Below are 11,430 nucleotides of genomic sequence, written 5' to 3' on the forward strand. Positions count from 1 at the left end.
TACTTTTCTCATTAGGCAGCATCTCTAACTAAATAAATCAGAGGTTGCCATAAAACATTTCACAATATCTGTCAAACTGAAAGATATATTCTGGAAACATACTATGAAATTAGTGTAGATCCATGCGGAATTGGATTCAACAAGCATTTTCATCTTATGCTACCTGACAAAAAGCAGTGCCACAGCAGCACATAATTTCACATGCAATTATTATTAGAGGGACAAATGCAAACATTCAGAACTACAATATTCTCCTCATGTTTTGATGTCAAGTGTTGCGCAAACCAATGTCTCCAGCGAGTATAGTTTTCTTTTTTTAATACTGTGTAGTATACCCTTTAGCAGCATCTTCCCCTTCTCAAAACAAAAGGTTAAATCAGACCCTTTCTGTGCATAGCTCTCAGGGGTTGTGCCAAAAAAAAAAAAGAGTAAAACTATTTCTCGTGAAGGAGTGTGGAATTAGCTTGGACTGCTGGCATATAGCACAGTGTCTTAGGCTCAGTATTGGAGAGTGAAGTATTGATGGAAGACGCAGCCCTGAGGCCAAAGCTGGTTGCTCCAGGCTCTCTCTGAAGGTAGAGGTGAAAGACATTCTCTTCCAGAGGTGTTTAAGGGCTTTTGGATCAGGGGCTGCTCTAAAGATGTTCTGAACAAGAAAGTAAATACTCAAAGGCAGTGAAAGGGAGAAGGGCTGTGCATGGGGCTGCCTGTAGCCAAAACGAGCATTTAATTATTTCAGGAAGATAAACATTGCTTTAACTGGTAACAGAATAAAGCTCCCATGTTAAGGTATTCTTTAGCACTGCCAGTACATTTGGGTGGAAAAACTTGAGTTCAAATCACTTTTCTAAGTCAAGAAAAGGAGGAAATCATGCTGCCTTTTTGAGAAAATATGTGAATACTCAATGAAACAGTTTGTGTTTACGTGTGTGACAAGGCATCATGGTGGCCATCTGGGAATTTATATAGCTGCCTTGCTGACACTAGTAGTTTTGTTCTCAGCAAGGTACCGAACATCCAGAAACTCTTGCCAAATGGACAAATATCTCTTTTTCATCTGCTATATTTGATGTGTTTGCCAAACATACAAATAGTACGTATCTGGGAAACCAGAAATATAGCAACCTTTCTGCAATGCCTTCTTGAGTCTCCTCAGCCTCTGTTCTACTTAAATGTCGTCAGTACATTTTGGTACAAAACGCTGCCAGTTGAAGCTGAGAGTAGCAATAAGGTTACTGTTGATGGCTAATATCTGATTGCTGATATTTGATGGATTGTTGACAGTTACTGCTTCTTGGGTTAGCACATTTAGCGGACGTGTACCTTCAATAAATATCTTATGTCTAGCTTAGCCTTATGCAAGCTTTCTGGAAGAGGTACCACTTTTATTGTTTGTTTAGTTGGTTGTGTTTTGGTTTGTAGTTTGTGTTTGTTGGTTTTTTTATCCCTTCTGTTATGTGAAGCATACCATTCCTGGTAAATTAACAATAAATAGACAATCCGTTACACTGTCTTCAATTATCAGGTTGCTCAATGAAATATGACATTCAGTTTCTTTGCAGTTGGTATTTTAGCATAACTCACATCAAATAGTCACCGATGTTTATACATTTGTAACAGTATTCAGCTTTCCCCTATTTCTGCTAATTTATCCACCTTGTGTAGCAGAGAATAGTAAAATTTAACGTGCACTGCCCAAGCAACCATCTCTTGCAGAGTGCTGTGAAATCAGACTGGTTTTTTTGTTATCTGGTAATGTTCTTGAGGAAAAAAATGTAAAGATGTTAAGGCAAAACATTCTTCTCAATGACAACCCAAAGAATGTGTGGGTTGCTCTTATAGAATCTGCCCCATAAGACCTTTTATTCACAGGGAAGGGAATGTGTGGATAGTAAAAGGTCATTCCCCACTGTTTCATATACCAATATTCTGTCTAATGCATGAAAAGATATATATGAAAGGGAAAGCAATTATCAGTGTAACATTTCAGATTATAACAATTCTCATAGTTAAACGCTCTGTTTACTCTGGTCGGTTTCTGTACTGATGGCATTCAAACAAGATGAAATCTGTGCTTTTAAAGAAAACATCTTCTAATGTAGGTAACATTTACAAAACTTTGGCACAAGCTGTGCTGCAGTTCAAAAACAGTCTGTGTTCTGTGTAAAGAAAAAAGATGCAGAATAGTAGCTACATATATTAGCAGCAGTAGGGAAACAGGATAATTAAATATAACTAGGAAGATAATCAAATGATAACAGAGACTAACCTGATGTGCTTTAGGCTAAGTGTAATAATTAATCACAATACATGGTGTATAATAAGGGCTTACCAATATATTCTCCTACACTAACTTGATGTTCTGAAGTCACAGTTCTTTGCGCAGGAAATAATTGGACTAAAGTGAAACGTTCATGTTAGACTAGTGTAGATAGTCATTCAGTGAAAGGTGTGTTTTAGAGAGCAGGCAGGAAGAACTGAAAAACTCAATTAGCTATGGCATTTCTGAGGCTTGCAAATACATAGGAACCTTCCACAGCCTTCTGCTTTTGGCTTTCAATGACTTTAATGGAAGCTACTGGAGTGGTTGGTCTAGAGACTTGAGATACCCATGGAGGCAAAGGTTCATTGAACAGCAAGGCTACTTAAATCCCATTCTGAAAGGCAACACTTCTTAGAAGGGACACTTATTTTTATGTCAAACTATCAAAATACGGACCTTGAGACACTTTGCAGATTGTCTGTTTGTTTAGAGAGATGTTAAGATTTTTAAGATGATAAACTCAATGTGTTTGTACTTATTACTATTTTCTTTTTTTTTTAGAGTGCACGTGTTAATGTCATCACAAACTTATATTGTTCTTTTTAGAGGTAAGTGAAGTACAATTTATAAAATAGCAAATGATGGGCTACAATCATTCATTATGTCAACTCTCTGGGGAAACAGCAAAAGTGAGTATTAATTACTGTCAGCCAGGATACTGGCTTTTATAATAATGACTTTTCTGAGATGAATTAAGGTCAGTAATTTCCATTCATACAGCTCTTCAAATAACAGGGAGTCTTTAATGAGTATAGTTGTTAAGAGTTTAACATCATAACACTGCCTTATAGCATGAATATGTGAAAGAAAGGTTAACAGTGAAAATAAATCCTTTCTTCTGCTTTTAAGCATTAAACATTTTTGACATAGAAACAATGCTGGACCACCGCAAAATTTCAGCTTTAAGAAAAAGAGGTAGAAGAATGGGGAACATGGGATGAGAAGCAGGAAAGATTTATTAGATCAAGTTTTAAGACATCCTGAAGATTTAAATATACATAACCAGAACCCTAGACAGAATTAACTGAGTGAAACTCTGCCAGTTTGTACCAATAGGGGATGTAGTTATACCTGTCTTTGGCTTGCCTGACTACATGTAAATTGCCAAGTCTTTTGCAAGCTTCAGTGATTCATTTTTGACACTTTGCCATCTATGCTGTAGTTATCTTTATTATTGAAAGCAAAGGGAAAATACTCAGAGGGTGCTTTGCACCAGGGGAATGGAGCATGCAGGGCTCTTTGGATCTCAATCAGAATGCCAAAATAGCAAATAATGTGATAAAATTGCTTTAACAATACAATAGAAATAAGAAGAGAATTAAAGTTAGCAAGGAAATCTTACCTTATGTCAGATGCTGGGGACCCCTCTTTCATCCAGCATCAAGTGGACCGCAGGTGAATTCCCACAGCTTGCTGACAGATCCCACCTCTGGAGAGGTTCAGTCTATGTACTGACTATGTACATAGTCTCGTACTATGGGGCATTTTATCTTATCTAGCAAAAAAAACCCCATATCTCTTCTTGTGTGATGGGATCTTATTTCTTTCATGATGTCCAGCAGAGTGCAGCACAGACCAGTTTGGGGCATCCCAGCACCTTCCTTTACCATACTGGAAACTGGGGGGTTGCTTGTATAGCAGCTACTGATGCCAAGAGTACTTAAGGCTTCTCAAGCCTATATACAAGACCCAATAGAGCAAATGGGATGTACCCAAGATCACCAACTCCCCCAGTACTATGTTTACCCCAAAGAACCCACTACAGAGGGGTGGTTACATAGTGCAATATTGGATAGAACCAATACACATATTACAAATAATTTACCTTAAAAAGCCACAGAAGTTTCTTTAATAAAGCAGAATTAGGTATAAACTGAAAAAAAAATAGAAGTCTATGTGAGCAGATTGTGTTCATATATCACCAAATCATGATTACTCTGAATAGTGAAGTTAGGAGGGAATTTTATTTGGAGAAGAAGATCGTTTGCTGTACATTCCTGTTCTTTTCAGAACTTATATTTTTTTGTTTTAAATCTTCAACAACGTGCTTGTGAAGAGGAGGAGTGGGTGAAGGAATGCAAATAAAGAAGTAATACACTTTGCATGTAATTTTATGGGTTTTATCTGCTTAGTAACCAGGGCCTGAAATAATTCTTTCAGGAAATCATCTTCAAAAATATCTGTATCATAAATGGTGATGTACCTTGTGGACATCTGGCCCTGAGTTTCTAGTTATCTGCCTCAAGCATACACAAGAATTTAAGCTTATGATTCTTCTGGTTATGTGAAACATAAATGCTTCAAAGCCTGAGGAAATACAGTCTATTTCTATATTTTATGTTTTACTTAATTCAATTTGTGGAATTCTGGGAGTGGTGACCTTACCCCGCTCTAATCCTCATTACTTATAATTACACCTCCTGTGATTTTCAGATGACAAAGCTGTATGGTTTGCCTGGTTTTCTCAAACACAGAAGAAAATTACAGTGATTAAGTATGAAATTCAATACATTTTTTAATTTTTTGTTGTTGTTCCATCGCTGGTAGGAGAATTCAGATTCTGGTGAGAACTGCAAATACAAATTTTGTCATATCTAGAGAAAAAATACTCTTCCCCTCTTTCTACCAAAAGCAAGGAATTCCAGAAATCTCCTGAAAATCTTGTTTGTAGTCCTCCAGGTTAAACTAATAAGATCAATAATGATTTGAATGAAGTCTTGAAGCCATTTGGCATTGGCTTATTGCTAAGACTTTAATGGATTTTGTTTGGACAGGTTTTTTTTGGCAGGAATCAGCATGGGTCTCTTAGAAGAAATGCTGTATGTTTGCAAATCCTGTCACACTGAGTGGGAGATGAGAATGTCTGACGCTTCTAAGGAAGAACGTAGAGTTAAAAAGGTCGTGTTACTCATCACATGATCAGATGGAGTAGTATTTTAATAGGATTTATACCTACTATTTCTTCCTAAGGGGACAACAACAGATGTAAACGTATTTAGAAATTAGTCACATTTCACAGGGGAGAAAAGCAACTTGCCATTTCTACTGCAACAGTTGTTTCTTACTGCTGTAATAATAAGCAACAAGAATGATTTTGAGATTTCCAGAATAGGAGGGAGAAACAAATATAAGCAGCAATTAATACTTCAGATCAAGGGAGTAATTTTATGTATCTTGGAAATAAAAGCTGCAAACAATGCCAACCAGAACTGAGAGAGTAGCAAGGTAATGGAAGAACAGTTTAACAAAGGCTATGCCACTATGAAGCTTTCATGGTAACCCAGTCAAATTCAAATAAATGGAAATATTATTCAGTGATGACTCTTGATGTTTTGAGATAGATCTGCAACGTGGCTCTCTTGATAATCTGTTCATTACTGTCATTTACATGATATATTCTATTAATTTGAAGTTTATAATCTGTTAAGCACAGTCCTCTTCAGTTGGATTACTTTATTATGAATTTTCCTCTGGCTCTGAGCTTTTTCTAACATCTTTCTTCTTTAGCCATTCCAGACAACAAACTTCCCTTCACCTGGCACTTAATATGCCCACTGTCCCAGCTGTTACAACTTACTAATAAGTGCATCTAAATTCCCCTTTTCTGTCTACGTATATATTGAAAAAGGTGGTTTTGCATAGATAGTTTAATTTTGGATGCTCCACTCCTGCAACTGTTCAAGGTCAGAGTGAACAGGGTTTTAAGAACATGATCTAGTGAATGCTGTCCATGCATATTTCTTCAGTTCAAAAAGATCTTGTAGAGATAGACATAACAGATGTGAGCTCTGCATGCAACATTATTTATTGCTTGCACTACTGTATCATGAAGGAGCATGAAAAGAGTCAGCGGTTAAAGAAATAGAACAGCTAGACAGGGTAGGAACCTTTGAGCACTTTTAGATCATATTATTTTATTAGACTTCATGATATTCTGAAACAATTTCCTGTTTCGTTACCATTACATTTGCAATTGTCCTTCAAAAATGAAGAATTCATTTAGACCAAGACTTGTGATATCGAAATGTGAAATCTAAATGATGAAACCTTAGTTAATAAACTATTAAAACAGCCCTGATGACCAATTTGCAGATTTGTAGCTCTATATATTTGTTAATTAATTAACATTTGTTTAATGTTTTGAACATGACAAACACCATGAAAGCACTAAGCACAATTAGTCACTGTTTTGTAGACTTTAGTTGAAAGAATTAGCTCAGATGGATTAGAAGGAAAATAATCTGACTAAGTAGATGGATTTACAAGCTGTCAGTTGGAATTCATTACTGTAGGGATAAGAGGCAATTCCTGCTGTTAAATGTAGATTTATAAATAGCAGAGGAAAAATGAGGGACAATGGTAAGGAAATTCTGTGTCTAGCAATGCCATTGGCAGGTGAAAATGAGACACTTCCATTTCTACATTATGTGACATGACAGGGCTATATGGTCGTGTAGCTTTTTAAACATATGTGCAGCTTTTTAAATATGTTTACAGCAAAAGGAAGATCAGAGATAACAGTGGTCATTACTTGATGAGGTCGGTCACCTCACAAATAGGGATGCAGACAAAGCAAAGGCTTTCAACATCTTCTTTGCCTTTGTCTTCAACACCTGTGATGGGCCCTGAGAAGGATAAACTACCAGCCAACTCTGAACTTGTTTGAGACTTGCTGCTCCAGCTGTCTGTACGTAAGTCTATGTGGTCTGATAGGATTCATCCCAGAGTACAGAAAGCGCTGGCCAGTGTTATCACCGAACCTCTTTCTTTTATTTTTCAATGGTCTTGGGAATCTGTTGAGGTCCGAGTTGGCTGACAGCTGGCAAATGTACTGTTTTTCAAGAAGGAGAAGAAAGAAGACCCTTGTAATTACAACCTGTCAAACTGACCTCAGTGCCCGATAAAATTATCAGAAGGATTTTCTGAAAATTACTGAAAAGCACTTGAAAGACAATACAGTCATTGGTGATAGCCAACACAGGTTCACAGGGGAAAGATGTACTTAACAAACTTAATTTCGTTTTATGACAAGGTCACTCATCTAGTTGACCAAGGGAAGCCAGTACATGTAAGGTTTATATTTAAACAAAGCTTTCCGTGCTCTCTTTCACAGTATTCTTCTGGACAAACTGTCCAGCATATGGCTAGACACATTGAGTGAGCAATTGGCTGTTGGGTAGGACTTAAAAGGTTATAGTAAATAGGATCATATCAGGCTGGCAGCCCCCCACTAGTGGGATTCTACAGGGGTCAGTTTTAATGTTTAAAATTGCCCTAATAAATGTTTGCAAGCAGTTCACTAGAGTTTTTAAATAATGTATTTTGGTATTTGGCTAGAGTTCATGGCCTCACCATGAAGAAATTAGATTCATCAAATAGAGCCGTGACTAAAAGCTCTATATTAATCGACCAGAGAAAAAAGTGATTTAAATATTACTTAATAGCCTAAAGAATCTGAAATTATTGAATGTCTTGTATCTTGCCACTTGTAATCTCCCAGGTGATGGAATTCATAAGTTTCAATCATCTTTTCCAAAATTAGGCATTTATATCCTTTTAGAGAAAAACATTGAATCAAGACCTCAAAAGAGTCACTTTTCTGGGCAACCTCTAGCAGTCACTATACATTAGATATTGCATTTCATCTGGTATCAAACAGCAACTATCACACCTCCATGGTTATAAGCATAATTTAAGCGCTTCTGAGCGGGTGATGAATTACAGGAATACAATACACTACACTCTGATTGTATTATTTTTGCAAACCTGAAAATAGTTACTTTGCTTTCAACAGTCATTTCTCATTCCTTTTTTTTCTTCTAGCAATGATGGCATCATTGGTTGACATATTGCTGAAGTATGTCTCTACCTCAGCATCAGCCTGAAAGTGCTGTTTTGATCCAGCACAGACAGCTGACCTTCCCCTTTCTCAGCATAATCTCTTCTTTTCAAGACAAAGCTGACAGTGGGAGACAATCTCAGTTCACTGAAATCAGCTTACGGTAATAAAACCGTCTCACTGAAAAAGCACTTAGTTTTAAGAATCTTTTTCTTTTATTTTATCAATCTTTGTCAGAACAAACAGAAAATAACTGATAACAGCCTGCTTAGCCTGCTTCATTAGATTGATCTGATGTATCTCACACTGAATTGCTGTAACATTAACTGTGCAAAAAATATACATCAGTATCTACCAGTAACTGCTGCAACACAGAGTTCCCCACAAACAAAAAAATGAGACGTGCTCTTATGAAACAGTAGAAGTTAATAATTTACTGCTGTTGTTCAGCAGGTGACGATGTCATAACGAAAATAAGGAAAACAGGAGAAGAAAGAAAAAAAATGTATTTACTAGAGGCACTTCTGCTCGCAGGTACATCATGCTAATGCCACAGTTTATTTGTCTTGCTCTAGTTACTAACCTGCTGTCAAGTTAGTTGCCTTATGTATGACTTTGCACAGTCAAGTACACAGTGTTTCATGGATGGAGAGTACTGCCTTATCAGATGCACTAACATAATTAACAATGATTTTGCAAACTATAAACAATTCTGCAATGTAGTACGTATAATGTAAAGCTCCTGCTATTCATTTTTCCTTATCTTGAAAGTCTGTACCATCTGAACATATTGCACAATGCTTAGCTTATCCTTTAAGGGGGCTCTAGGAGACTGGGAATGACATAGTTGAAGAATGCATATCTGATTATAAATTAAAAAAAATTGAATTACTGCTTAATTCATGAGGGAAGAATATGAATTTTTCAAATAAGAGTAAATTTGAAAGAAATTTTTCATTTTCTCTGTTGACTTTTGGAGTTTGATATAGTCATGTAGGAATCTTCTAATTTGTAGATATACCTAAATAAATTAATATTTTTATAATGCACAAAACTTTTCAAAACTGAAACAAAATATATCATAAGAGGCAGATTTTCCACTCAGGTGGAATGATTTTTGCTCATTGTTTTTAATTTGGAACAAGAATTCATAGAGTAGAAAGAAGTAGCATATGATAAGTATAATCAGAAAAGGAAATCTTAATCCAAAATCAAATCAGATAGCTCCTGAAAACTGAAGATGTATGTTCAGAATTTCAATACCACCTAATTTGTGTAACTCGTTTGTGCCTAAATTGTAACTAGTGAAGAACTGACAAAACCATACTTCAAATTCAACTCTTCCCATATAATCAAGGACAAAAACTTTTGTATTAAACATGAAAATTATGCTGAGAGATGTCACTCCAAATGTCATCAAAGACAATTACCTCTATAGCCAAAACAGACATCCAAACGAGGAGGGATTTTCAAGATGAAGTGTGTACAGAATGAAGTCCAGGGAAGAAACCAGGGCAGTGGTGGGAAGTGTAAAACTATTGATTTCTGACTCTAGTAAGTTTGATCAATATCATTCCTCCCTTTCGTGGCAGGGAGATGATGTTTGCCTCCTACCTTGCTTCCAGGATGGATGCTGTCAGGCTAAGGGAAGACTGAGGAGAAACATAACATTTCACAGTGGTAACAGATACTTTGTGCTGCCCTCTTAGATTTTGCAAATAAACAACGGCATTAACCAATGTAATTAGAGATTAGACCCTCAAATGCTAGGAGGGCAGAAGAAAAATAACATTTGTACCCACTCCTTTCTGCTTTTTTTTTTTTTTTTCTGGGTTGGAGAGTTCTGAAACAATGAGAAGAACTGGGAAATACAAATGCAATGTTAGAAAAATAATCTATTTTCCTATATGTCTGTGATTATTTGGTACACAGCTATAGTTAATGAGCTGCTTTCCATGCTCAGTTTGCAGTGAGTATTAGTTCAATGTAGCAGCTGTGATATGGGAACTGGTCTGGGACTGCACCTGCCAACCTGCAATGGGCCGAGAGAAAAGCATTGTTAAAGCTAACTGCTACATTGGAGAGTAGTGACCCGGACACAAGAGGACTTTCAGATAAAATACAGAAAGATATGGCATGTTATAAAGAATGATGCTTTCTTAAGAATTATGATCTGAGACAAAAGACCGTGCTGACTTTGGATGATGATGAAAAGTGAAAGGGAAAGTTAGCCAAACAGGTAAAAGTGGGAAGTAAGGCAGAACAAACAAAATGAAAGTCAGTAGAGATGTCCAGAATCAGTTCTTTGCCTCATAGCTCCCTGTCCTCCCATTTACACTCGCCATCCAAACAACGGAATCCAAATTCCTAGATCTGATTAATGGACCTGAGAACAGGGATAACCCATCTGGAGAAACAGCACTTCAGGAGTGCCAGAAAAAAAGCTTGAGCAGCTTGAAGAGCTGCTCAATCAGACCAACAACAGCTGGGATAAAGCAAGTCACTAGCTCTGCAGTGCTGTGTGCTGCACGACACCGCGTAGAACTATACCACAACATTTAAAGAAGGAGCGGGAGATGATCCAACAAAAGAAAAGGAGAACAAGAAATATTTCTTGCCTCTGGAGACTCTTAATGCTGGAAACACAATTTGTCTTACTTTGCTGGACAGCAAAATACCATCTCAATGCCAAGAACCAGGAATATAGGCACATCTGCAGAGCTGGGCATGGGAGGGACGTTGGACCAAATGACCACAGGACATGCTTTCCAACCTATATATGATTTGATAACAGAAGTGTATGGGCAGCTGCTAAGGCTGTCCAAACTGAAAGTAATCAAAAAGCAAGTCATGCTGCTGTTTTGCTAGTCAGAATTAGAATGCAGAAAAAAAACGGAATTTTCTGGAGTAAAGGTTAAAGGATGATCACAGTCAATTCTATCTGTGGAGGGAAATTAAATAAAATTATGAAGAAATCAGTTCTATTTGGTCATCTAATGAAGATGCTATAAAAATTAATAATAGAGAATTAAACACAACCTAAAGGATGATGACTCATTAAGGAAAGAGAATAATTGCATGCTGAGGTAGAAGATACTGAAGAACAGTGATGACCACATCTTTTGATAAGAACACAGGTGGCTCAAACACAGTATGATAATAACTCTCTCCTGTGCTCATGTTTTTAAGACTGATCAACTTTGGAGGATACAGAAATCACACTCTTAAATTGCCAGCTAATCAAACAGCCTCTAGGGGCACTGATTTA

The sequence above is a fragment of the Cuculus canorus genome, chromosome 3 (genome assembly GCF_017976375.1).
Source record: "Cuculus canorus isolate bCucCan1 chromosome 3, bCucCan1.pri, whole genome shotgun sequence".
NCBI lineage: Eukaryota > Metazoa > Chordata > Aves > Cuculiformes > Cuculidae > Cuculus > Cuculus canorus.